The sequence below is a fragment of the Pelophylax lessonae genome (genome assembly GCF_965119305.1).
Source record: "Pelophylax lessonae genome assembly, chromosome: 6".
In the NCBI taxonomy this organism is placed as follows: domain Eukaryota; kingdom Metazoa; phylum Chordata; class Amphibia; order Anura; family Ranidae; genus Pelophylax; species Pelophylax lessonae.
Genome location: NC_138773.1, coordinates 283096532 through 283124278, shown reverse-complemented (window position 1 = coordinate 283124278; position 27747 = coordinate 283096532).

Here is a 27747-nt window from a genome sequence, read left to right as displayed (position 1 = left end):
TGTTCAGAAATAAAAATCCATTCAAGTATGCTTTTCTTTTGGCTGGAATGGCTGTCCCCGTTAGAGTAATATACATTATAATACAAAAGTATTGGGACGCCTGCCTTTACACGCACATCAACTTTAATGTAAAGGAAAACAGGCAACACTCTAAGTGCAGTAGGAAACCTTTAATATAAAATGGTAATCAAACACCAATGTGCTCACAAACGAGTATGTACAGGGAGCATCATATAGTAATTTCAATGGTCCGTCCGTGGGAGTAGTGATTCAGGATGGCTCCGGCGGTCTCAGGCACTAAATAACAGCCAATGGATGTTGACGCTTCCTGGTAGCTGGAACGCAGGGGCACTCTCCGATGTCACTTCCCAGTCGTGACATGATGACGCAGGCGGCGATGCGTTTGCGGAGCATGCGCTCCTTCCTCAGGCAAACACGTCGCCGCCTGCGTCATCACGTAACGACTGAATCACTACTCCCACGGACGGACCCACGGATTTAACCCTTCAGGGTTGAAACTGTTGGCCTCTTCCTGTTTTCTTGCGCCAGTATACATACATGTTGTTTTTGTTTTACATGAACTTTAATGGCATCCCAGTCTTAGCCCGTAGGGTTCAATATTGAGTTTGTCCACCCTTTGCAGTTATAACAGCTTCAACTCTTCTGGGAAGGCTGTCCACAAGGTTTAGGAGTGTCTATGGGAATGTTTGACCATTCTTCCAGAAGCGCATTTGTGAGGCCAGGCACTGATGTTGGAGAGATGGCCTGGCTCGCAGTCTGCGCTCTAATTTATCCAAAAGGTGTTCTTTCGAGGTTGAGGTCAGGACTCTGTGCAGGCCAGTCAAGTTCCTCCACCTCAAACTCGCTCATCCATGATCTACATGATTGTGTGCACGTGGCTTTGGCGGAGCACACGCGCCGCCAGAGTCGCGCTCCCGCTGTGATTAGACACAGCGGGAGGCAGACCTTGGGAGGAGCGGGCTCGATCGCTGCCGTCCTCCCACGATCTTCAGCAAAACTGACAGGAGAGCCGTCTGATATGTACAGTGTAAGACAGCTCTCCTGTCAGAGAGGCAGGGAAAGATTGTTTGATTCAGCTAAGCTAAATCACCGATCTCTCGCTGCCTCTGTTCAATCCATCCCCTTTTTTTGTTTATAGCACAAAAACGAAAAACCGCAGAGGTGATCAAATACCACCAAAAGAAAGCTCTATTTGTGGGAAAAAAAGAACATCAATTGTATTCGGGTAGGGCATCGCACGACTGCACAATTGTTAGTTAAAGCAACACAGTGCATCATCCCAGTATAACCACTGAAACCCGAGAATGTCCATCAACGTCTTCCAGGTTGGAAATGGTTAAAATGACACGTGGCCATTCACTGAAATTGGAAGAGAAGCGGTTTAACCTTAAACTACATAGAGGGTTCTTTACTGTCAGAGTGGTAATGATGTGGAATTCTCTTCCACAAGCAGTGGTATCAGCAGGCAGCGTCGATAGTTTAAAAAACTATTAGATGGGCACCTTAAAGCGGAGTTCCAGTCCCCAAATCAAATTGTTTTTTTTTTCAAACTCCACCATAATTTGATCAACTTTATATGCCACATTTAGCTGGTGTCTATAGTTTACAGTATTCTTTTTAGTTTCAGTTTAAATAAAGAACTACCCTGATCTTGGAAACTGGCAGGGTCCATGTCCACTGTGAGCATCTGAATCCCTCTGGTATCTGGCTACCCAGCATGCACCTCAGGTTCTCGCATCTGCGCAGTAATGGCACTGTGCGGTGCTCCTTCCTACTGACTAGTTGCCATAGCAATGGCGCTGGCGGCGGAATCATCTGCCCTTACTTAAAGCGGAGTTCCACCCTAAAAATACACTTTTCCCCTTCTGCTTGCTCTAAATTACCTGAAAAACAATTGGATAATTAATTTTTTTTTATTCACTTACCTTGTTTTTAAAGAAAATATACTTACCTTACTTCCTCTTCCTCCCTCTGCGGACACGGCCCGTGCCGTCACTTGCGGTTTGCGATGATTCCTGGGAGCTGAACGTCATGGCTCCCAGTAATCAATGCGCCTGCACCGTCCCCGCTCGTCAGTTCCGGTGCAGGCGCGGAATTCCCTGCTAAACAGCTTCTGGACACCGAAGAGGACACCAAAGAGGATGCCCTGGCTTCAGCTGCCCACACCTGAGATGGCAGCGCTGGACAAGAAATTTTCAAGGTGGTATTTCTTCTAAAAGGTAAGTGCGACCTGGGACAGTTCAGAGGCTATCCATTCTAAAATGCACTAGCCCTGACTGTCCCGGGGGTATTTTTATTTCAAAAACGTTTCTGAGGCCTGAACTCCGCTTTAAGATGGTCATGGCTAGAAATGCCAGGGGGTGTTTTTAAATGTGATTTCTTAGCAAAATAAAGCATGGAGACATAGATTGATGGGGGAGTTTGCTTTAAATATTAAAAATGAATTAAACAGTGTTTTTGGTTTGTAGTGCTCAGAAGCAGTGTAGTTCCCCTTTAAGGCTGCATTCTTCCTGGTATGACTTTTTGCATAGTCACATTGCTCCAGAATATTGCATGGCCCATGCTGAGCAAACATTCCCACTATGCAGCAGGGCAGCCACCCGGACCTCTAAGATAACGGCGATCACTGTAGTAGAGGTGACTACTACAGTGATTCTCTGCTTACATAGGGATCCCACGGGTATGCTACATACATGCTTACTTTGAACCAAGCTGGAACTGTCCAAAAAAAGCCATGCCTAGAATGTAGCTATAGCGATGCATCTCATAAAATTAGAATATCTTCAAAAAATAATTTATTTCAGTAATTTAGTTCAAAACGTAAAACTATATTTTATATAGATGTGTTACACACAGAGTAATTATATATTTAAGCATTTCTTTATTTTAATTTTGATGATTATGGCTTAAAGCTAGTAAAAACCCAAAATGTAATATCTCAGAAAATTAGAACATTACATAAGACCAATAAAAAAAGGATTTGAATACAGAAATGTTGTCTTACTGAAAAGTATGTCCATGTACAGTATAGTATGCACTCAATACTTGTGCAAGGGCTCCTTTTACATGAATTACTGCATCAATGCGGCGTGGCGATCAGGCTGTGGCACTGCTGAGGTGTTATGGAAGCCCAGGTTGTTTTGACGGCGGGTTTCACCTCATCTGCATTGTTGAGTCTGCTGCCTCTCATCTTCCTCTTGACAACATCCCACAGATTCTCTATGGGGTTTAGGTCAGGCGAGTTTGCTGGCCAATCAAGCACAGTGATACCATGTTCATTAAACCAGGTAGATGACATGGCTCCCCAAATCATCACTGACTATGGAAACTTCACACTGGACCTCATGTAACTTGGATTCTGTGCCTCTCCACTCCTCCTCCAGACTCTGGGAGTTTGATTTCCATGAAAAAGTTTCCACAGTCAGTGATGACTGTGGACCGTCTGCAGGGGACCCAAAAAGAAGAGGATCAGGGCTGCTCTGTGCCAAACCATTGCACAGAGCAAGAAAGTATAACATGTTTGTTATTTTTTTTTTTAAATTACAACCTTTAGAATCACTTTAAGCTGGCTGTGGAGTTTGCCAATTCAGCAAATGGTCATACTGTCTGATTAGATTTAAGGAGGTATGTCTTTGCATATATCCGTATTCAAACACACTTTTTTACACATTATTTTAGGTGGTGCATTGATGTGCATCAAATAAGGAAATATATATACTATCATTTCTATGTTTGTATTATTTTCAGTTTTGTCCTTGTATGCCTCCTGTGGCCACTTATACCCCTTTGGTTGGTTTGGCATCACATGAACACCTGTGAATAACCACTGATCTTAGACTCAAGTAATTCTGTGACAATACAGGGTAAGCTTGTGGGATCCGCATGATTAACAGATACATGTGTATGTTTTTGGAATTGTAAAAGTTTTGTTTAACTGTATAATTTTTGTTCATGTAATACTTACAATGTATTTTTATCTAATAGAAGGCCCTAACCCTAAGCGGACAACATCCCCTGAGGAAGCCCATTTCAGGGGGAAACATGTCGGATCTACAAATGTAACACTATGAAATAAGCGCCATAATAACTGGGTCATATTTGTATATGTTTTTACATGGATACTTTATTTTAGCCTATTGTTTAAATAAACATTGAGTTTTTAAGGAATTCATTGTCCAATCAATATGTTGCACTTAAAAAGTCCTGTTGTATTTGGCTTCTGTTCTCCAAATGCATATGTAGCACCCTCCTAGATAGGTGCTAGGAAAAGCATAGCTTTTACTCTGCCTGCTTATCAGGAGAGCCTGATCAATAGTTAGTCCTGTTACATCTGTCCATATGTGATTAACCTGGTCGGAGGGAGTGTCCCCACTGTATCCAATAGGGAAGCCTTTTGGACAGTGGAGGAAACCCAGCCAATGACACACAGGCTTTTGTGGATGTCCCAGTGGGTTGGCACAACAGTGGTGCATCCTGGGATAGGTCATAAAAGCCAGGGGCACATATGACAGGGCGTCTTTGGGTGGGAAGCCAGGTCCCAGGAGGAGGGTGACGGCTGTCTCTCCTCCTGTCAGTGTGGAAAGTGGTCCCAGGTAGTCCGTCTAGGGGACCAGAAGTGTGGTACTGAGCCAGGAAGTCCAAAGGATACTGACTGTGGAGCAAGTGGCAGAGCAACCTGAGGAGAAACAGTGTCTATGAGTACCAGGGAGCTTGTCAGGGGTCTTCCCAGGAAGGGACCACTCCGGTGAGAGTCAATGAACAGGGGCTAGTACCCACAGCAAGAGAGAAAGGGGGTGCCAAGTTGAGACCTTGAAGAGTAATTTGAACAGGAGCCTTTTCATCTATCTTTACTTCTGTGGCAAAGTAAAGCAGCGGCCTTGCCGCATACACTGCAGCTAATTGTCCTAAGAATTGTGCATAGTTCATAGTTGGAGGATCCCACTCATCCCTTCTCCCATCCCAGTTCAAAACAAAAAAAATCCCCTGGACTGTTCATTGTCTGAGCCAAGAGTTAAAGTGATACTTTTTTAACGGACTGTTGCTATGGGTAACCCAGGGGAATCCAATTTCAGTAGCTCCCTAGGGGGCAGTGCTACATTTGGGGGCTCGTCCGGGATGTCGCCCTCGGTTACCAAAAATGTCATTTTCCTCTCAAGAACTGTGTTCTAATGCTCAAGAGAAGTGTGAGGCAACTAAAAAATTCCTGTCAGAATCGCAAATTGTTTGTTCAAGTGATGTGCAGTTGCATCTTACTGTGAAAATGGACTGTGCCTGCTTAACAGTAAATGGTGCATGTGTGGACATAGAATATGGGAGCCCAGGGCAGGAAAATGTTGACCGTGCATCCAATGACAGCGGGACATTCTTCCAAAATAGTGGCAAAATGGATGCTGTACAGAAATCTGTTGACCATGCATTTAATGACAAAGGGACATTTTTCAACTACATTATGGCGAGTATTGCTTGTACAAGTGTGAAGAAGAGAAATTTTGGCTGTGCATTCGACAGTGGGACAATTCTACTGACTAGCAAAGAGGGTCAACTGGCTCAGAGTGATGGAGGCGCAGTTGGAGCCCTGGTACAAGCAAGGATGGCGGATGCGTACAAGCTGAGAGGCACGGTCCACTTTCCAGTAACTTCCATACAGGCTAAGCTGAGAGAGAGCAGCATCGGAAGGGTTACTGTACCGCACCGGAAAGCGCGCGCTGGAAAGCTCTGCCTAGCTGGAGGAGCCACAGTCAATCTGAAGATATGGATGGAGACGACGCTCACGCACAGCCAATCGGGAGTGGGAAAGGAGAGTCTATAAATTACTTCCGTCTCTGGGTGGGGCTGAGAGGGAGACAGGTGTGCGTAGGAGCAAGATGGCGAGTACCAGAGTGAGTTGGAGTGCAGAGGCTATTCCACATATTGGCAGAGAACCTGTGGAGCAGACCGGAGAGCCGAAGACATCCACCCTGTGGGATACAGGGGTGCGGATGGTGCCCGACGGAAGACTGGCGTTGTGCACTGGAGGAGGTGGGGAGTACTTGGGCCTGGTATATAATCAGTGTCTGAGTGTTACCATGCGGGTGCAAGTTTGGAGCCAGTGCGGGCACTGCGGCAATCTGCTGCTGCGGGCAGAGAGGAGTGAAGGTCGGCCCAGAAAATTGAGTGTGACATGGGAGACCGGGGTCACTCATGCCCTGTTGGCTGCAGAGTTGGGACCTCTCCTGGGCCGTGGAAGAGGAGTGCTGCGGTTTATGATGCAGTTGAAGTCCATGCAGTCTGTCAGTGGTCCAGCGTGCACATGGAAGGAGACCCTAATGTCCGAGCCAGGATGCATGCAGGCAGTGCGGGCCGAGGAGTGGCCACCTGGTGCATTGAAAACTGCAGCGGCAGAGAAGAAGTCTGCTCGCACACAGGCAGAGGGGAGAAGATGGCCAGTGGTGACCAGGGCTGTTAGTGTGAGTGTGATCAGTGAGGAAGAGGCCGGGGTCATTGATGTGGGGTCTCCCAGCTTCCAGAATTGGTTCGGATCCTTGGAGGAGGGATTGGATGCTTGGAAGTCTGAGGAAGAGACTGAATGGGACTGGGGGTCCGGAGATCAGAGCAGTCCAGCCAGTCTTGGCTCACCTAAAACTGATGAGGAGGTTAGGGATTCCGTGGTGCGGGAACAGTGCGCCAGGAATCTGGGGTTCTGTGAGGTCTATGCTAATCGGGTCCCAGATCTATCCCCACTTAGGAACTATGCCCGGGCTTGGGATCAAAATGAGGCCTATGCCTCCCTCATCGAAAGAGAAGAGACCCCGTACTCCCCAGCTGGGAGAGGTAACCGGAAGACCCTCCCCAGATTTTCCAGGATGCAGAGGTGGATACAGAGGAAGGTGGCCTTAGAGTAGGGTTATGACTATCCCTATGCTCCACAGGAGGTAATGCTGAAGATAGAGGCCAAAAGAGAGTCCAGGTGTGATGAAGCTATATGGGACTTCCCCTTTGTACCCAAGTCATACCGCAATCAGTCCAGGACTTTCCTATCTGTGGAAGTTCAATTGAACCATGAGCAGGCGATCTATTTGAATCGAGTGGAGGTTCACCGCCCAGATGATTTGGGCCAGGGCTGGTCGATCCGAATTCAGGAAAAGGATGGGAAGACTGTGTGGATTCCCCATCTGGATTTCTACTGTTGAAGAAAACACACTAAGTTCAATTAATGCTGGCTAGCCTATGCTTACTGTCTGGAGAAAAAAAAATATATGCTACAGCAAGGGAACATTTAAGTCCCGTTATTGTTGGGGCTTATGCCCTATGTTCATTGCCCCTTCCCCTTCTATCCTTGCAGAAAGGGGTTGGGGACAATTCAAGATACTAATGGCTAGTGGACTTGTACTAGAGGGCCGAACCTCTCCGGAGAAACACAGAGACTGAAATATGATGATCAGAAGATCCTTTGGGCCATCGGGCTGGGATCATGGATTACAAATGTGTTGAGAATTCAAGTGAACTGCCTTTGGGCCAACAGGCCAAAAATGGGACTTTGTGGGTGTCTGCCTGGTGGAAGTGGGCGGTACCCCAGGAGTTTTTTGGTGGGGCGTGCTCTGGTGCCAGAGGCCCCCGAAGATGCTACCACAAGCCCCTACAAGACTGATAGGTTGTCCAGGCTCCGGCAACCAGGTCTCTGCAGGGAAGAAAGCTGGGTGCTGAACACTGTGGTGGAGGAGATACTGCAGACACCCATCCTTTCTTTTTGACTTAATAGTAGATAGTCAGTGACAGGTTCAGGCTCGTCTTGGAAGAACGATAGTGAACCTCTTTTATTTTGAATTTTTTATTTTATTTAATATGTACATTTGTTTTTCCCTTTTCCCCCTCTTCAGGTTTGTGGGATACTCCTTGTTATTTTGTAGGATTTTTGTAGGGGGAGGCTGCACCAGAGCCAGTGGGGACATGACTCATTTTGGTGGGGGGTGATGTAGCACCCTCCTAGATAGGTGCTAGGAAAAGCAAAGTTTTTGCTCTGCCTGCTTACCAGGAGAGCCTGATCAATAGTTAGTCCTGTTACATATGTCCATGTGTGATTCACTTGGTCTGAGGGAGTGTCCCCACTGTATCCAATAGGGAAGCCTTTTGGACAGTGGAGGAACCCCAGCCAATGACACACAGGATTTTGTGGCTGTCCCAGTGGGTTGGCACAACAGTGGTGCATCCTGGGATAGGTCATAAAAGCCAAGGGCGCATGTGACAGGGTGTCTTTGGGCGGGAAGCCAGGTCCCAGGAGAAGGGTGTGGCAAAGTGAAGCAGCGGCCTTGCCGCATACACTGCAGCTAATTAATGGTCCTTGTGCATAGTTCATAGTTGGAGTATCCCACTCATCCCTTCTCACATCCCAGTTCAAAATAAAACACAAAAAACCAAATCCCCTGGACTGTTCATTGTCTGAGCAAAGAGTTAAAGTGATAAGCTTTAACGGACTGTTGCTATGGGTAACCCAGGGGAATCCAATCTCAGCAGCTCCCTAGGGGGCAGTGCTACACATATTTAACCTGTTGCCCGACTGCCCCACGTACATTTGCTGCAGGATGGTGGCTCCTCTATGCAGAATCACGTACCTGTACGTGAGCATGCATTTTAGGGTCTGGAGCGCATGTCCCGCTATAAGTTGCTGATCGCTGCTATTACTAGTAAAATAAATAAATAAAAATTCCATAAATACAGTATATCCCATAGTCTGTAGACACTATAACTTTTGTGCAAACCAATCAATATACGCTTATTGGGATTTTTTTAACCAAAAATATGTAGCAGAGTACATATTGGCCCAAATTGATGAAGAAATTTGATTTTTTACGTTTTTTTGTTTTTTTTTTTGGATGTGTTTATACCAGACAGTAAAAAATATTGTTTTTTTTTTTTGTTTGTTTTTTAATTGTCTATTTTTTTTTTTTTTTTTGTTAATAGTGCAAAAAATAAAACCTGAAGAGGTGATCAAATACCCCCAAAAGAAAGCTCTATTTGTGGGAGAAAAGGACACAAATTTTATTTGGGTACAGTGTCGCTCGACCGTGCAATTATCAGTTAAAGTAACGCAGTGTCATATCCTAAAAAAAATGGCCATATCATGAAGGGGGGCAAATCTTCTGCAGTTAAATTGGCTAAATAGAACATTTTTTTTTTTCCCTGTTCAAACAAAGTCTTGAATTGTTTGCATTCCTCTGGATCAACTGTTTAGGGCTCTGAAGATGCAAAATATTTAATTAATTTCTGTTTTTCAGTTAAACATGATGAACACGTGTCTTCTTTCAACCTGACTATGTGACTAGGTAACAAAATTTCTTTAAAAGTTACTTTTTTATTTCATAACCATTGACAAATACCCCAATGTATCGTCCTTTGTTTTCCAAACACAAGAGGAAATAAATGTGTTGCTGTGCAGAATCTTCGCATTTACATTCTGTTAATTTAGTCTGAACACAATGCACTGGGCTGTCGCCATCTGATATAAATTGTACGCTCCTATAGCTTGCTGCAATGAGAGTGAACCGTCACTCTCATTCATTGATTTAGTCCGCGAGAAAAAGTTTTTCTTCCTACCCCATTAAAAGTAACACTAATGAACAGCGCGGCTGACCTTGAAAAGGCTTGGGCCGCATCCCGCCAGCGTTTCCCACCCAAATTTAATCTGTATAATGGACACCTTAAAAGCCCTCTCCAAGAAAAAAAAATACTCTCTTCTCCAAAAGTAAAACACTTAAAGAAGCATTTGATTAATGCCTGAGTGATTAATCAATTGATGAATATATTTTCAGTACAGATGTGAGGACATCGTCCACTTTAATCAGCCACTCTGGCGAAGGAAAAAAAAAAAAGATGGATGTCCTGTTTTCCTTTCAATGTGTATTTAAAAATAGCTATTTTTAATTGGCGCTTTAACTGCCTTTTTGATGTTATAATCTCTAGGATTTTCCTCTTTTAATGTCTGAAAAACAATTCTCAATTAGAAGCAATAATAAACATAACTATAGTGCCAGAACCAAAAGTACTGATCTACTTAGCAGCATTAAAGGGAATCGGTATAAAGATAGTTTAACATTTGCATGATTGTGTGCGTATATGTGTGTGACCGCAGTATAGGGATTGCGTTGGCTCTAGATTTATTCTATCTAATTTTAATCATAATAAATAAGATTTGGGTTTTCTTGAAGCTTAACTGTGGTCCCCCCTTTTTCGGTTTTTCAATTGCTAGTGGTATATGGGCAATGTAAAGTACCATCGTGAAAAAGTACACTGATCTCCTTCTGAAAATACTTGTTGCCTGACTGTGTCTGGCTGCAATATTTGCAACAACTGTGGCAATTGAAAAAACAGTGTACCATAAGTTGTCTTTTTAAAACAGTTGCACCCACCCTCAGTTATCCCAGCCTCAAAAAGTCCTTATACTAGATGATTGATCACTACAGTCGGGTCTTTACATACTAAAGCCCCATACACACTCGTTGAAAATTGGCAGGGAATTTTCGGCCAACGTCCGATCTGCCGATTTTCGGCTTGTTAGTATGATGCTTCCGACAACCAACTCCGACTTTTCGGCCGAAAAAAATCTGGTGTGCAGACTATAAAATTTTTGTTTTCGTACAGATCTGTACAGTCAGTACAGATTTCGACAGGGAAAAATCTGATGAGCAAGTCTGGGCATGCTCAGTGAAGAAAGAACACAAAGAAAGCAACCCAACACATGACATCACTTCTGAAGTAGAATTTTGTTGGGCGAGAAAATTTGTGTGCAGTCTAGGCACATTCCAACCAACAAAACACAACTCTGGACAAAAGATGGACGATCGTTCGGCCGATAATCGTTGCGTGTGTATGGGGCTTTGGGCCCTGTTCACACCCAAGCGTATTTCAGCTCGTAAAATGCTCATCTCTGAAGTCTCAAAATGCCCAACAAGCAAAATCCCATCGGGTCAACACCATTCATTTCAATGGCCCCTGTTCACATCTGAGCGTATTGTCTCCTGAAGCAAAAAGCCTGAAGCTCAAAAAAGTATGTGAGCTCCTTTTTGTGGCAAATTAAAAGCATTTTTGTTAGCTGTCAATGCCTGCCTACAAACACCTGCAAAAAACGCCTGAAAAAAGCCAGAAAAACGCCTGAAAAAACCCCCAAAAAACGCCTGAAAACGATACACTCATTTGTGAATGGAGCCTTAGGCTCTGACCATAGCATCGGTCTAATGGTGGTATACAGCACTTTCTCCTTCCCCATAACACTGTCTTTATGGTGTTATACAACGCTTACTCCTCCTCAATAACACTGGCCTTATGGTGTTATACAGCGCTTACTCCTCCTCCCTGTTATTATTAGAATTTTATGTGATAGACCAACACAAAGTGGCACATATTTGTAAAGTGGAAGGAAAATGATAAATGGTTTTCAAAATATTTTACAAATAAATATCTGAAAAATGTGTCGTGCATTTGTATTCACTCTGATACCCCTAACTAAAATCTAGTGGAACCAATTGCCTTCAGAAGTCACCTAAATAGTAAATAGAATCCACCTATGTGTAATCTCAGTATAAATACAGATGTTCTGTGAAGCCCTCAGAGGTTTGTTAGAGAACCTTAGTAAACAAACCGCATCATGAAGGCCAAGGAACATACCAGACAGGTCAGGGATAAAGTTGTGGTGAAGTTCAAAGCAGGGTTAGAATAGGTTGGGTAGCTTTGAACATCTCAAGGAGCACTGTTCAATCCATCATTCGAAAATGGAAAGAGTATGGCACAACTGCAAAACTACCAAGACATGGCCGTCCACCTAAACTTAAACTTACAGGCTGGGCAAGGAGAGCATTTATCAGAGAAGCAGCCAAGAGGCCCATGGTAATTCTGGAGGAGCTGCAGAGATCCACAGCTCAAGTGGGAGAATCTGTCCTCAGGACAACTATTAGTCCTGCACTCCACAAATCTGACCTTTATGGAAGAGTGCCAAGAAGAAAGCCATTGTTGAAAGAAAGCCATAAGAATTCCCAATTACAGTTTGCGAGAAGCCATGTGAGGACAAAGCAAACATGTGAAAGAAGGTGTTCTGGTCAGATGAGACCAAAATTGAACTTTTTTGGCCTAAAGGTAAAACGCTATGTGAGGTGGAAAACTAACATTGCACATCACTCTGAACACACCATCATGTTGTGGGGATGCTGTTCTTCAGCAGGGACAGGAAAGCTAATCAGAGTTGATGGGAAGATGGATGGAGCCAAATACAGGGCAATCTTAGAAGAAAACCTGTTAGAGTCTGCAAAAGACTTGAGACTTTGGCGGAGGGTCACCTTTCAGCAGGACAACGACCCTAAACATACAGCCAGAGCTACAATGGAATGGTTTAGATAAAAGCATATTCATGTGTTAGAATGGCTCAGTCAGACCTAAATCCAATTGAGAATCTGTGGCAAGACTTAAAAATTGCTGTTCACAGACGATCTCCATCCATTCCGACAGAGTTTGAGCTATTTTGCAAAGAAGAATGGGCAAACATTTTATTCTCTAGATGTGCAAAGCTGGTACACACATACCCAAAAAGACTTGCAGCTGTTATTGCAGCGAAAGGTGGTTCTACAAAGTATTGACTCAAGGGGGCTGAATACAAATGCACGCCATACTTTTCACATAGTTATGTGTAAAAAAAAAAAATCGAACACCATTTATTATTTTCCTTCCAATTAACAATTATGTACCACTTTGTGTTGGTCTATCACATAAAATCCCAATAAAATACATTTACGTTTTTGGTCGTAAAATGACAAAATGTGGAAAATTTCAAGGAGTCTGAATACTTTTTCAAAGTGCCGTTTACCAAGGAAAATAGGCACCAACCAAGTAGTAAAAGTTAACATAATGTATTATCACCCAAAATGATTGATAACAAAGCAAGCTTGAAACTGATAATGGCACTCACATTAACTAGCATTTGGGATTGTCAGTAAAGATTAGGTAGAAGATGGCATCTAACGTCCAGATCAGCATAAACAGCAACAATGTTACCTGAAGTGCATCAGCAAGCAGCAATGAGACTGAATATGCTAAACTGTAGGAACAGTCCTTAAAGTTGTTCTTCTGCCAGCTATCATTGGGGCCCATTTAGAAGTGTTGCTGCACTTAATGATAGTAATTTTAACCTGCAGGCAGTAAAGTCGTGAGAGGTGCTGGAAAATGTTAGCAAGTGGTGCCATGGATGCAGTCCAAATGTGCTGACAGTGCGGTACAACCACAGCTCAGGGTTGTTAAGAGTGTAGTATGGAGTAGGTTAATGTATGGTACAGGTTTGGCGAAAGTGGAGTAAAACTTTGGTGCACTAAATGTTCTGCTCTCAGTGGTTCACTTTTTGCTAGCAGTGTAGATGCAGGCCGACGGCCCTCTCGCCATCTTTCAGGAGGTGGCAACAAGCTCTCGCAGTTGAAAGGGCCCCCTTGGCCTTGTCCTGGTGGCCGGGTTGTTCAGTGATCTGAAGTGCAGAGAGTAAGATAAATGCTCCAGTCTCTCGGCAGAATCCATAGAGGATAGCAGTGCTGACAGGGTTGTTAAATCTCTGGTGTTTCCGCTCCCAGGCCCTCAGCTTGAGTATGGCTGTCTTAGCTTCCTGCTGACAAATGGGTGCCTCTCCTGGCTCCTCCTGCTGTCCAGAGTTTGTTGGAACCTGTATTTCAGAAAGTTCCTTTACTTGGTTGCTGTTTTGGACTACACCTCCCAGAATTCCAGGCACTCTGAATTATTGTCAATGGGCTCACTTGACTTTAGTTCTCCCTGTGTTTGCTGGAGGAGAACAGCACAACATCAGCATCTCAATAGAGGGAGGAAAAAAAGTAAAGAGCAATATCTCCTTCATACTGTTGTAGACAAACACTTGGCTTCATACAGCACTCACTCCTTCTCCATAGTACTGACCTTATGATGTTATACAGTGCTCACTCCTCTTCCACAACATCAGCCCTACGTCTCCTCTGGAATCTCCCATGTCTCCTACCTTCCTCCACTTAAGTGCTCAAGCCTCTGTAAGACTCCTTGGCATCTTGCACTTCTAGAGGTTTTGGATGCCTGTGATGTAGGGGTATGAAAATAGTACCACAGCACATGGCAGGGGACAAAGGAATACAACTCCCAGGAGTGTTGAACAGAGAAGAGCCTGACAGAGGTAGCAACGCCAAATGCAGCCTCTAGTATGACAGCAGAGGGTGAGTGGAAGGCCATTAGCCATGGCACCTCTTGGACCCAGGCTCCACTGTCGGTTGGCAGGTATAGACATGGCTACAGATCCCCATAGGCCTTAAAGTGGAACTAAACACTCCTATCCTTTACAGCTAGGGAAGCTGCCATATTAGCCTCTGTTTGATCTGCAAGTGCCATGGTGTTGCACATGTGATCAGTTGTGACACCAACCATTTGATGGCTTGACAGTTTGGTTGAGAGCTGACATAAGCACACTAGTATCTGTAACATTTATCACTCATGGCATGCATTGAACATAATTGTTTTGGGACATGATGGAGGCTTGGACATGCTCAAAAGAGGATGGCATTACCAACGTGGACAATATTCATTGTATGGCCTTAGGAAGACAGATACTTTTATTTTTGAAAAAATGTGCTAGATGATACGTCTCAACCCACTCTGACTGTGAAGCTGATACCTAATGCAATGTACAAGGGCACACAGTCCTCATAAAGACGTTTGATTTTATGATGCTTAGAAATCCAAAGCTGTTGGGATTTTTACAGAAACCAAGGTCAAAAATGTTGTATTATCGTGTTTTTAAAATAGCTGTGTTTTTTTTTTTTTTTTGATACATAAATACAATGCTCCTTTGAACATAAAGGTACTGTTAAAATACCCATTTTCATGTAAAATTTAATAATTTGAAGTTGGGGATACAATAACTATTCTATTATAGAAATAAATTATTGAAAGCAGTGGTTAGAAAAAGTTAAGCAAAATTCTATCATAGTCTATTTTTCCAGCTGTATGTAACTGTGATATTTGCAGGTCTCCTTTGGATACAATGATAAAAAGCAGCTCCTGATATAAATCCAATTGTAAGATTATTTTAAAGGCAAAAAGAAGTATCAAATTATGATAAAATAGGTGTGTTTTGTTTGGGTTTTCAGTTTTAATGTATGCATTTTTTCACAAAATTGGTAAAAAATATGTGCAATAACGCAAAACTGTAAATGTATCTTTCTAGTTAGTACATGTATAAAAAATATATCAGAAAGCCTTTTTTATCATTGCATAGAACAAAAATTCATTGTTATTCCAAAAGATTTGGTGCCATAATACCAACACACACATGACATCATAAATAAAACAAATTAAATGTTAAAAATAAAAAATATTAAAAACACACCACCCAGCCCGGACTATGGGGTCAATTCACTAACTTTTATCGCATGCAATACCGCAGTCACGTAACTCATTTGCATAAATTATTGCATGCGGTAAATAAAGTTCAATTCATCAAAAAAAAAAAACATTTATGCGGTATTTACTGCAAAATGAAAAATGTTTTGTTTGTAATGTTTTGATGGTAAATATCATCCAAAAACCATGCAGTAAATTCTTAGGTCCAATTCAAAAAAGGAATAGAGAGTAAAAAACATGCAATATTTATCACCAGGGGTTTGCTGCTGATGATGAGACAGCGTAGGGGTTCCCCCCCCTAAAAGCTGTTTGCTAAGGAGCAGGTCGGGTAGGCGGCCACCGCATCCTTACCAATGGATGAGTCATCTGTGTCATCAGCTGAATGTAAAAAAAACATGCCTGCAATTCAAAATAAAAAAATAAAAAAACAGCATGCCCCCCCAATTGCATACTAAGCTCTTCGGGTCTGGTATGGATTTCAAGGGGAACGCCAAAATTAAAAAAAAAAAATGGTGTGGTGTCCCCCCCAAAATCCATACTAGACCCTTATCCGAGCATGCAGCCCGGCAGGTCAGGAAAGTGGGGGGGGGGAACAAACGAGAACCATACCAGGCCACATGCCCTCAGCATGAGGGGGTACTCTGGGGGGGGCTCCCAGATCCCACCCCCCCCCACTAATGGAATGAGTATAGGATATATTGTACCCCTACCCATTCACTAAGAATGTGTTAAAGTGAATAAAAACAAAAGTTTTTGACGAAACTGTCCCCTGATGTAGATCCATTGTCAATCACGATGCCCGATGCCACTGCCGGACACTCCTTAGCACCTAGCAAGAAAAAAATTGTGCTAATTGCCACTCAATCGAATAAACAGCGCATTTGTTATTTACCGCACAATTCTTAGTGAATTGAATGTTTGCACAATTATTTCTGCATGCGTTATTTTTCCACATTTTTTTCAGTGTTATTTATTTTTTAGTGAATTGACCCCTATATATCATATGTTTCATATAGCTATTGTACTAATCCCATTTATGCTTGTCCCAGGTGGTGTGCATGTGCAGAAGCCCTAGAAGCTCTATGACTTTTGCCTTGACCTGCTCTAGCTGCCTAACCCAGAAGTCATTGGATTTCCACAACCTCCCTCCGTGTGAGCTCAGCACTCTGTGACTTTTAGCCCCATCCTCAAGCAGAAGGCCAACAAGTTGGGAAAGACTAGGCAAGATAGTGGGCGGGAGTTTAAAGCTAAGAAAAAAAAAATTAAAAAGTCCACATGGGTAGAATTTACAATGCTCTTATTCATGTGAACAAATCCCATAAGGGTGTAGGCAGGGCTGCTGTTAGAAATTATGGGGCCCCGTACAGCCTACCTGGCAGCCCCCCCCCCCCCCCCAAATTTATCAAGACAATATCTTCACTAAATATACACTAAAATCATTATTAGCAGACACAAACATAACAGAGGGCCTGTACGCATTAGCCCTTTAATTGTTTTTTACATTTTTTTTTTTTTTAAATGTATAACTTTTTTTTTTTTTTTTAAATGTAAAAAATGTTAACAATTCTTTTATTTTACTTTTTATTTAATTATTTTTAAATGTTTAATTTTTATTTATTTTTTTATTTCATTTTTTTTTTAACAGGACAGGGAAGCCTGCAGTGCTGCGGGAGGGGGGCAGCACAGTGAAAGGGGGGCAAACAGGAAGGGGGGGCAGAAGCAGGCAGAACAGGGAGTGGATCGGTGTCAGAGAAGCAATTTCAGGAATGATGCCCTGTGTCTGTGTCTCTCCCTGCAGCAGGTTAAAGTTGGCAGAAGGGGAAAAAACTGGCTTTCAGCTGCTGCAGAGAGCTGCTCAGGGCTTCCTTCTGCCCAACCGCACCAATTCCCCATACTGTTGGGGCCCCCCCTGTGTGCCCAGGCCCCCTACTGGAGGGCTGGTGCCCCCCCCCCCCCCAATTGAGCAGCACTGGGTGTAGGCACAGGAACCCTGAATCCTGACTTCTCTGTTTGGTGGTGAGTCAAGACTACAAGCACCACTTCCAGGTATGTCACATAGCATATGCCCTGCTGTGTTCTGTGGTTCATTCCACCATCAGATATGTCACTGCAGGACACAGTAGTGATGTAGCAGTTGGCAGGTGAAACCATAGAACAGAGTGGGGGTCACACTATCCAACACACCCCAAAATGTCAGATGGCAATGGTGCTCAAATCTTTACAAGAGTGAAGACTTGACTTACCACCTGCTGATGAGGTCATTTTCAGCATCTTCTTTTCAGGGTTCTTCTGAAATCCTTTATTCTAGTGACAAGGTCACTTTATGGCCCCCTTATAAGGTAGACTCCAAAGAAAATAATTTTTTGAATAATCAATATAGCACAATAAAATGATGAAATATAAGACTCGCAAACAAATCTGGAAATCTATTATTGTTTTGATATAAATGTTTTTTGTCTTTGAAATAATGAAATGAATGCCTATTGAAATCCCCCAGTAGTGTCCCTTTAAGTAAAGTATTTAAAATTATTTAGTACAAGAGCTCTATTGTTATGTAATTTATGAATTGATTTTATTTATGCACGAGTAAGACTTTTTTTCATCCCCAAATAATCACCCCATAATTACAGTGACAAACTGCATTTTCAGGGTTATTGTAGCTTTGCTGAGTGCCAATATTGTGTTAGAATTTCTTACATTGAAATTTAAATGGAAAACACAATTACCGGCATTAGTTGATCTAAGCATTCAAAGCATTACATATCCATCAGTGTTCATGTTTAATAAAATCAGCCATAGATCACTGTCTGTTGCTGTTGGTAAAATTAAACTCTGCTTTTATCAGCTGAAAACCTACAATTTTCTATGAAAAGCAACAGATGTCAAAATGTTCTTCATAGGGGGAGATATAGGAAGAACCTTACATGGAATTTTCTCACTATTTCTACCCCTTGTCCTTTATTTAGAAGATTTAAGAAATAAGTCAACCCAAAATGTCATATACCTGATATATGCCTCCTGTGTATGTCATATACCTGATATATGCCTCCTGTGTATGTCATATACCTGATATGTGCCTCCATGTACTAGTATTGAAAAGTCTCCTGTTGTCTTTGTATTGCTTCCTTTATGTGAAATCCCTGGTATTCCTGCCAGTCCCTCTGCTTTCCAATAAAAACTGACTACACTAGGTACTAAGAGTACAGCATGGTCAGTTTTCCAGCTGTGCTAAGAGCCTGCTCTCCTCCAGTAATCACTCTTGTGCTGACATACCCCCTCCCCTCTGCACAGAGCCGTTCACTGGGAAGAACAGTGTGCTGCTGTTCCCGCAACCCCCCCCCCCCCCCCATAGATCCTTATTCAGCTAAAAACAGAGGATATGTGATCACTTATACACTTAAAAAAAAGGGAAAAAAGGTATAAATAATGTTTGACATCATCTCTCACCGCCCACCCTGCATCACCGCATTTCCACCCTCACTGTGCAGCTGCTGGCAGCTGCTGAAAGGTTACATCATCTCTCACTGTCCGCCCTCACTCTGGGACACAGCCAGTGGCAAGTGACAATCTGCATCTGCTGGCAGGTGATGTGGCAAGTGACAACCTGTATTTGGTGGCAGGTGACGTGGCAAGTAACAATCCGCATGTGGTGGTAAGGGATGTGGTAAGTAACATGGAAAGTGACAGTCCGCATCTGGTGGCAGGTGACATGGCAAGTGACAAGCTTCATCTGAGGACATGTGACGTGACAAGTGATAAGCTGCATCTGAATGCAGGCGATGGTGGCAAGTGACATCCTCAGAGCTCCCACTGATTCTGCATTATGGTGAGTTGAACTATTTCATTTTATATTACAATGTGATAAAAGAAATAATGTGCTTCAATCATACTGACACCGTATTAACCATGGTGCTGTGATGATTAAATCGCCAACACCAGCCATTGCCCCAACAAATTTCCCGCAAAAAAAACAATTTTGTGCTGGATTAAGGAATTTGCACATACCTATTTTATACTTGTTAGATTTCCCCATTTACACAGCATAACTTAAAAAAATATTTTAAGATGGAGCAAGGCAGGGATCAGGCTGCCTCTATGGAGTATCTTTGGAAAAGCCTTCTGTGCTGAAGGGTATCCTGAAAAAACTTAGAAGAAGCAGTAATTGGTGGACATTGGACATTGGGGTTGATTTACTAAAGGCAAATAGACTGCAGTTGCTCCAGAGGAACCCATTAAATTCAAATTAAAAGTAGCTGTGGTTAATACATAGGGTCAAGGGTCTCAAATTTACTTAGAAGAGGAAAATCCATTGTTTTTTTACAACGGACTCTTATAGACTGATAGATTCTAGCGATGACTGCTCTCACAAAATCATTGCAATCTACTTGGGGCCAACAACATTACCTACTACTGGAAAATCTGAGCTATTTTATTTTTAAGTATCATGCACATCTAACCCTCTATTTTATGAGTTTGTTGAATAAATAAAACTATAAAAAGACTAAGGGTCCTTTCACACGGGCTTTCCACCCGGCGGACTCAATTTTGCTCAGCAGGGGATTGATCGGATGACAGATCCATGTCCGCTCACTGTGCAGAGATGGACCTGTCAGAGCCCTACTCTCCTCTATGGGGGATCGGAACCACCTGTCCGTCTTCATCCGATCCTATCTGATCCGATCCTCCAGACGGATGGAAAATAGGGTTACCATGGATTTCACGGACAGGATTGGATTGGATAGCAGCGGGTGTCAGCGGAGATGTCCCTGCTGACATCCACTGCTCCATAGAGGTGCATAGGGCATCCGATCAGGTCCACCTGAAAAACTGACAGGTGGACCTGATCGGAAAGTCCATGTGAAAGGGGCCCTAAAGTGACTGGCACCCAACTTTTTATTTATTACCACCTTAAGTCAAGGACGCCGCCCTGGGAGTAAAGTGCTAGCCTGCAGCGGCATCTTGGGGGTCATCCTCAATCACCCGCAAAGGGGAAGTGTTGCATGCTGCTTGAGGAAATTATGTAAAAGACTTGCTCAGTACCTCCCAAACCCTCCAGCACTGTCTAGTTGAAGAAGAAATCCAAGTTCCCAGATGCATTTACCATTAAAAAAAGTAATGACTCAAGGGAAAAGCTCCACTAAAACCAATGCTTCTAGAAGTGTTGACCTTCCTGGTTCCCTGCAGTGCTCTGATCCCCCCCCCCCCCCCCCCAGCCAACCACCATATCAGTGAGGGGTTTGCAACCACTTTAAGTTATGCTATGTGAATGCTGACATTCCAAACATGTTATACTGTATTTATAGTACCTGCTCTGCAGTGATTTTGCACAGAGCAGCCGCGATCCTCCTCTTCCCGGGTCCCCCGATGGTATTCTGGGCCCCTCCCCCTTGCCGAGTGACCCCACAGAAAGCTGCATACTGCGGGGGCACTAGTGCGAGCTCACTCCCGACCCGAAATCTGAGTCCATAAGACACAGAGAGCGCAGCTCAGTCCTGCCCTCTTCTTGCGCCTCACTGACTGTAATTGACAGCAGCGGGAGGCTATGGCTCCTGCTGCTACATCTTAGCCAATCAGGAGGAAGAGGTCCGAGAGAGCCTCGGGTCTCATGCATATTGCTGGATCGAGATCGGGCTTAGGTAAGTATTAGGGGAGACTGAGGGAGGAGCTACACAGTGAGGCTGCGGTTTGCAGTCCTGTGCGCTTCTGTTCACCAGTTCAGGTGTGATTCAGGTGAAAATTTTTGCCTGAATCCCCACCACCTAAACCAGACCCAAAAGTGTACAGGACCTTTTTTGAAACCGCACCCCTGACATTTGTGAACCGGCTTTATTGAGAGACGGTCACATTCACATGTCATGCAAATTGGATGCGGTTAGTGTCGGCGAGGGACCTGCCGAATACGGATGTTCAGCTGCAGCTCCCTGTATTTTTAACATACATGTTCAAATAAGTTATGTCTAATTTGGAGTATTCTATCTTCCTACACCCATTTAAGTCGCAAATCTCGGTGCACTGGATTTGCTGACTTGTTGGTATACCCTGAGGATATCGCATACTTTAGGATACTCGGGCATATATAGTTAACCTATTAACCCCTTGAAGCGCTCTTTGATCCGTATTCAATCATCTTAAAGTATGGTTTAATACTATTGAAAATGTCTACTTGTTTCGTCATTGAAGTAGCTCACAAATTGCCCCCTGAGGAAACCGTTCTGGTGAAACATGTCGGGATTTGTACTCCATGATATCAATACATATATTTGTATATGAATGGATTATATATGCAGCTTACAATTTGATTTTAATACTGTATGTCCCCTTTTTTTTTGTTTTAGAGTTTTAACAGCTTAAGGACCGCCCCACGTACATATAGTGTGGCAGGGCGGCCCTTAATTGCAAAATCAAGTACCTGTACGTGATTCCTTTCTTTGGCTCTGGGGCGCACAAATGCGCTGCTGGAGCCCCGCTGTGACATATCGGGAGCCAATCATGTGTCTGGCAGACCCGATGTCCACCAGGAACCTGGCGATCGTTCAGAGAGAGGCAGAACAGCTAGTAAGAAAGACAGAGATCTTGTGTTTCTGCTAAGCAGGAACACGGATCTTTGTCTTCTTCCAGTTAAGCCATCCCCCCACACAGATAGAAATCACCCCCTAGGAGCACACTTAAAACTTTGCTCTTTCCTGATGTTAACCCCTTCCCTTCCAGTGTCATTTATACAGTGACAGTGCATTTCTTTTAGCACTGATGACTGTATTGGTGTCAGTGGTCTCCAAAAAGTGTCACTTAGTGTCAGATTTTTTCGCCGCAATGTCGCAGTCCCAGTAAAAATCGCTAATCACTGCCATTACTAGTAAAAACAATTTAAAATATCCATAAATGTATCCCATAGTTTGTAGACGCTATAACATTTGCGCAAATCAATATACGCTTATTAGGATTTTTTTTAACAAAAACATGTAGCAGAATACATATTGGCTTAAATTCATGAAGAAATTTGATTTTTTAAATTTTTTTATTGGATGTGTTTTATAGCAGAAAGTAAATAATATTGTTTTTTTTTTTTTTTCAAACTTGTCGGGTTTTTTTATAGCGCAAAATAATAAGAACCGCAGAGGTGATCAAATACCACCAAAGAAAGCTCTCTTTGTGGAAAAAAAGGACATCAAATCCATTTGGGTACAGCACCGCACGACCGCGCACTTGTCAGTTAAAGCAACGCAGTGCCTTATGAAAAGATGGCCTGGTCACGAAGGGGGAAAGTGTACCCAATAACAACGTGAGATACTGTATCTATACACAAGTATTTTACTTATCATTAGGCAGGACATCAAATGTATTTGGGTACAGCATCACACGACCGCGCAAATGTCAGTTAAAGCAACACAGTGCTGTATCACAAAAAAATGGCCTGGTCATTAGGGTAAGGTGTCCAAATTTTTTAAATAAAATCCGGGGAAATATTTTTTTTTTTTTTATCGGCAAATGGTAAACTATTTTATAAGCATATTTTCCTCAAATGATATATGCATTGTATGTGGTGTGTGTTTATGTAATTATTGTATGATATTTCGTCCATGAGTTAAAAAAAGAAAAGATACTTAGAATTTTTGGGGATATGACTACCAAATGCTAAGAGGATAAAATAAAGAAAAACTTTTCAATGCATATTTTGTATTTTATTCTTACCAAAGAATTTTGGTTCAATAATAACAATATAAATTAACAATTCAGAACAGTAAAAGATTGCATGGTAACAACATGTAGGATAGCTTCCAACATATATAATTAACTATTAATAGCTAACTGTTATAAGACAGGCAAAATAGGGAGGTGTGGAGGGATGGGGCGGAAATATTCAAATCCATTCCACCGAATCCGGGGACAAAAACGGGGACAGTTTCCTCAGTCCAGGGACTGTCCCCAGAAACCGGGGACGTCTGGTCACGCTACATTAAGGGGGAAAATCTTCCGGTCCAGAAGTGGTTAATGTACTGTACCCAATAACAACTTGAGATACTGTATCTAATATGCAAGTATTTTACTTATCATTAGGCAGGACATCAATTTTATTTGGGTACGGCGTCACACAACTGCGCAACTGTCAGTTAAAGCAACGCAGTACTGTATCGCAAAAAAGGGCCTGGTCATTAAAGCGGATTTCCGGGCACAAAAACATTTTTTCAATGAACATATCCCCGGGACAGTCAGGGCTAGTACATTCCACAATGGCTAGCCTCTGATCTGTCCCGGTTCGCACTTACCTGCAAGAAGAAATACTCACTTATAAAAATTTCTTCTACAGCGTTGCCATCTCTGTTGTGGGCAGCTGAAGCCAGCGCGATCCTCTTCTGCGTCCTCCTCCGCGTCTTCTTCTCTCAGAATGCACCAGCCCCTCTCGTCACTTCCGGTGCGGTGAGTATTTCTTTCTACAATTACAAGGAAAGTAAAAAAAAAAAAAATCCTAACTATCCAATTCCTTTTCAGGTGAAGAAGAGCCAGCGGATGGCCACAAAATCGATTAGGTCGATTTTGTGCCCGGAACTCCGCTTTAAGGGGTAATACCTTCCGGTCCAGAAGGGGTAATGTAATGTACCCAATAACAACGTGAGATACTGTATCTATATGCCAGTATTTTATTTATCATTAGGCAGGACATCAAATATATTTGGGTACAGTGCAACTGTCAGTTAAAGCAATGCACTGCCGTATCGCCAAAAAATACCCTGGTCAGGAATACGGTAAAACCTTCCAGAGCTGAAGTGGTTAAAAATTTTAAAAAAAAATTATTATTTTTTTTTAGGTGGACATTTTTTACCAATTCACAGGTGAATAAACTTATCTAGAGCCTGCAAAGTCAGATCTCCTCTGGAACCCCGGTTTATAAAATATGTACATCCACTCCTTCAGTGAAGCCATGAACATCTTTAATCTATTCGATAAACCGCCTGGACACATGCTTTCATCTCTTTTCAGAGTTTGTGGCGTTCTGGAACAATCTGCACACACTGTGACTGGGATACATCCATTGAAGACTGAGAAAGACAGATCGGTAGCCCGGAGCTTGTGGCTGTGTGCACAGCACCACCTGATACCAAGTCAAGCCTCAATCTTGCTGATGCCACAAGCCTAGGGTCAGGTAACGACAGCGTCCGGAGACTCAGACAAGAGTCAGCTTTCACAGTGTTACTGGAAAGATCATGAGAAGAAAATGTCACCAATGATACTGCGTGTCAGACGATCCCGCCAGTGTGCTGTCACACTGCGTTTACTGCCAGGAGCCATCATTTTCTATCCCTTCCTTGTCTCCTCCGCTTCCCTATAATGTGACATAAAAGCCTGCAGATCAGGCACAAATATGGCATGAACTGACCAGTGCACAGCGTATGCATGTGTGTCACATAGCAGCCATGTTGGGATTGTTGCAAGATGGAGCAAGAAGGTGAAATGATCTGGATATAAGGATTGTAGTAAAGGGGACTGGTGAATCTTATTCTGAATACAATTCGATGGATGAAACTCTTGTATGAATTTAATGCAACCCGGTAAAAATTTTGCTTAACCAGTTCTGGACCGGAGGGATTTGCCCCCTTAATGACCAGGCCATTTTTTGCAATTCGGCACTGCATTACTTTAAAAGACAATTACACAGCCATGCAACACTATACCGAAATAAAATTGATGTCTTTTATTTCCACAAATAGAGTTTTCTTTTGGTGGTATTTGATCACCTGTGCAATTTTTATTTTTTGCACTATAAACAAAAAAAAATTTTTTTTTTCACTTCCTGCTATAAAACATCCCCCCCCCCCCCAAAAAAAAAAAAAATTAAAAATCAAACTTTTTCATCTTTTTCATCCAATTTGTATTCTACTACATATTTTTGGTAAATAAAAATCACAATAAGCATATTTTCATACGCCTACAAACACGTCCACAAACTAAGGGAAAGATTTCTGTCACTTTTAACGGGACTGTGACATTGTGGCGGACAGATCTGACCCCTAACTGACATTTTTGACACTTTTGGGGGGACCAGTGACATTACTACAGTAATCAGTGCTAAAAAAAATATGCACTGTTACTGTAATAATGACACTGGCAGGGAAGGGGATAACCCAGGGGTGATCAAAGGGTTAAGTGTGAGCCTAGGGGAGTGTTTTCTAACTGTGGGGAGAGGGGCTTGTAAATAGACCACAGAGACTTGTGATCCTATATAGAAGGATCACAGGCGATCTGTGATCATTTCAGAGAGAGGAACAGTCTGTTGTGTTTACAATAGCTAACCGTCCTTCTCTCTCTCAGCGGGGAGCAATCGCAGGTCCCGGTGGCAATCGCCCCCCAGCACCACATGCGTGACCGATGTAGAGCTATGTCGGTTTGTGCAGGAGAGCCCGCCTGCTGCAGTAACACTGCGGCGGGCGGTCAGGAACCGGTTAAAGTTTTACTAAACCCAGGAGCCTGCACTCATTACATCTGGTCTCCCGCAGAACATTGGAAATGCAATTATTTTAGTAAATATAAATGGATAAATACCTTTTCTCATCAGCAGTATATAGCAGTCTTGTGACTTCTATGTGTGTCTGATTAAACCTTGTAGGAGGAATTTTTTGTTCTCCTCTGACTGTCCTATGAAGCCGCAGGACCCCTGACCCTCTGTCTGGACAGTGCTGATTGGCCCTGCACTGATCACATGCACCCTTCCAAGAGAGAAAAAAACAAAAAAATGTCTAGCAATACACACCAAACTGAGCATGTGCAGCTTGCCCCCAAGGCTCTGTTCTATCAGGAGATGGATTAGGGGCAATGGAAGAAAGGGAGGATCAGAGAAGACAGGATCAAACAGCCTTTTTACACAATGCACAAGGGTAACCCCTTAGGTTTAAGAGTGAGTATATTAAGCATGCTTTACTAAATATACACACTAATTTTACTGTTGTGGGTTTAGTAACACTTTAAAGTCTCCTTTAATAGAAGAATTACTATTCTCATTGGTGGTCTTTCCTACCTTGCCTCCATTCCAGCACCGCAGTCCCTAAAAGCAGTGCTAGATTACCAAATAGGCAGGGTAGGCACCAAGCCCTTTAAGGGTTGGGCAACAACATATGAAAATATTATTGATTTGATCTTGAAAGAAAATTACCGTGAAAGTTTATTAAATTGTTTACAAAAAAGATAGAAAAAGGAATGAACTCAAAAAAATGAAAATATTACATTAAAGACTCTGTTGAGAAAATACTGTATTAATGTAATGTACCCAATAACAACGTAAAGTGGTTGTAAACCCTTACTTATACCCAGTGAAGTGACTGGCCTCAGGTGATACACCTCAGGTTTCTGGTGTAAGGATTGGTGGAGCAAACTACAGAATTAAAAAGATAGCACAGGCATTTAACACTTCTGGGAGTGTCGGATGCCTATTTCCACCCACTGGGCACTATGGTTCCATCCTCCAATTCTAACATCACTGTTGAGTCCTATAGTGGTGTAAGGGCTGGTGGAGTGAACCACAGCATATAGTAGAGATCATAGGCATTCAACACTTCTGAGAATGCCAAATGCCTGTTTACCCCATAGGGGTAAACATCCTTACCCCACAGTGATTCCATCCTTCAAACCTTACATCACTGGTAAGGCCTATAATGGTGTAGGGGTCGATGGAGTGAACCACAACACACAGTAGGGAACAAGGGCATTCAACACCTCTGGGAGTTCTGAATACTGAAGAAAAAATTAATTGAGACCTATAGTGGTGTAGGGATTGGTGGAATAATTCACAGTCTACAGTAGGGCATTCATTGCTTCTGGGAGTGTAAATGTCTGTGGTCTGTGTTGTACCCCCCCCCCCCCCCCGCCACTGTGGTTCTATCCTCCAAACCCTAAATCATTGCTAAGTCCTATAGTGGTCCAGTACTTCATGGAGTAAACCACAGCACACAGTAGGGAACACGGACATTCAACATTTCTGAGTGTCACATGTCACAGTGTCACATGCCAGTTTTCCACCCACCAGGCATTATGGATTTATCTTCTGATCCCTACATCACTGCCGAGTCATGTAGTTGTGTAGAGGTTGGTGGAGTGAACCTCAGAATGCCATAGGGAACATGGGCATTTAAAACTTCTGGGAGCAAAATATTCGCCCTCCTACTCTGCAACATGCTTTCGGGGTTGCCTGGATGCAGGCACACACATGCACATTTGGTGGACCTGTCCACTGGTGCAAAAGTTTTGCCAGGCCGTCTTCCATATTCTCTCCACCCTGATGGATGTACCAATCTCGCCCGACCCCCTCCTGGCTCTCTTGAATGTAAAACCGGATAATGTTTCCAAATTCCGCCA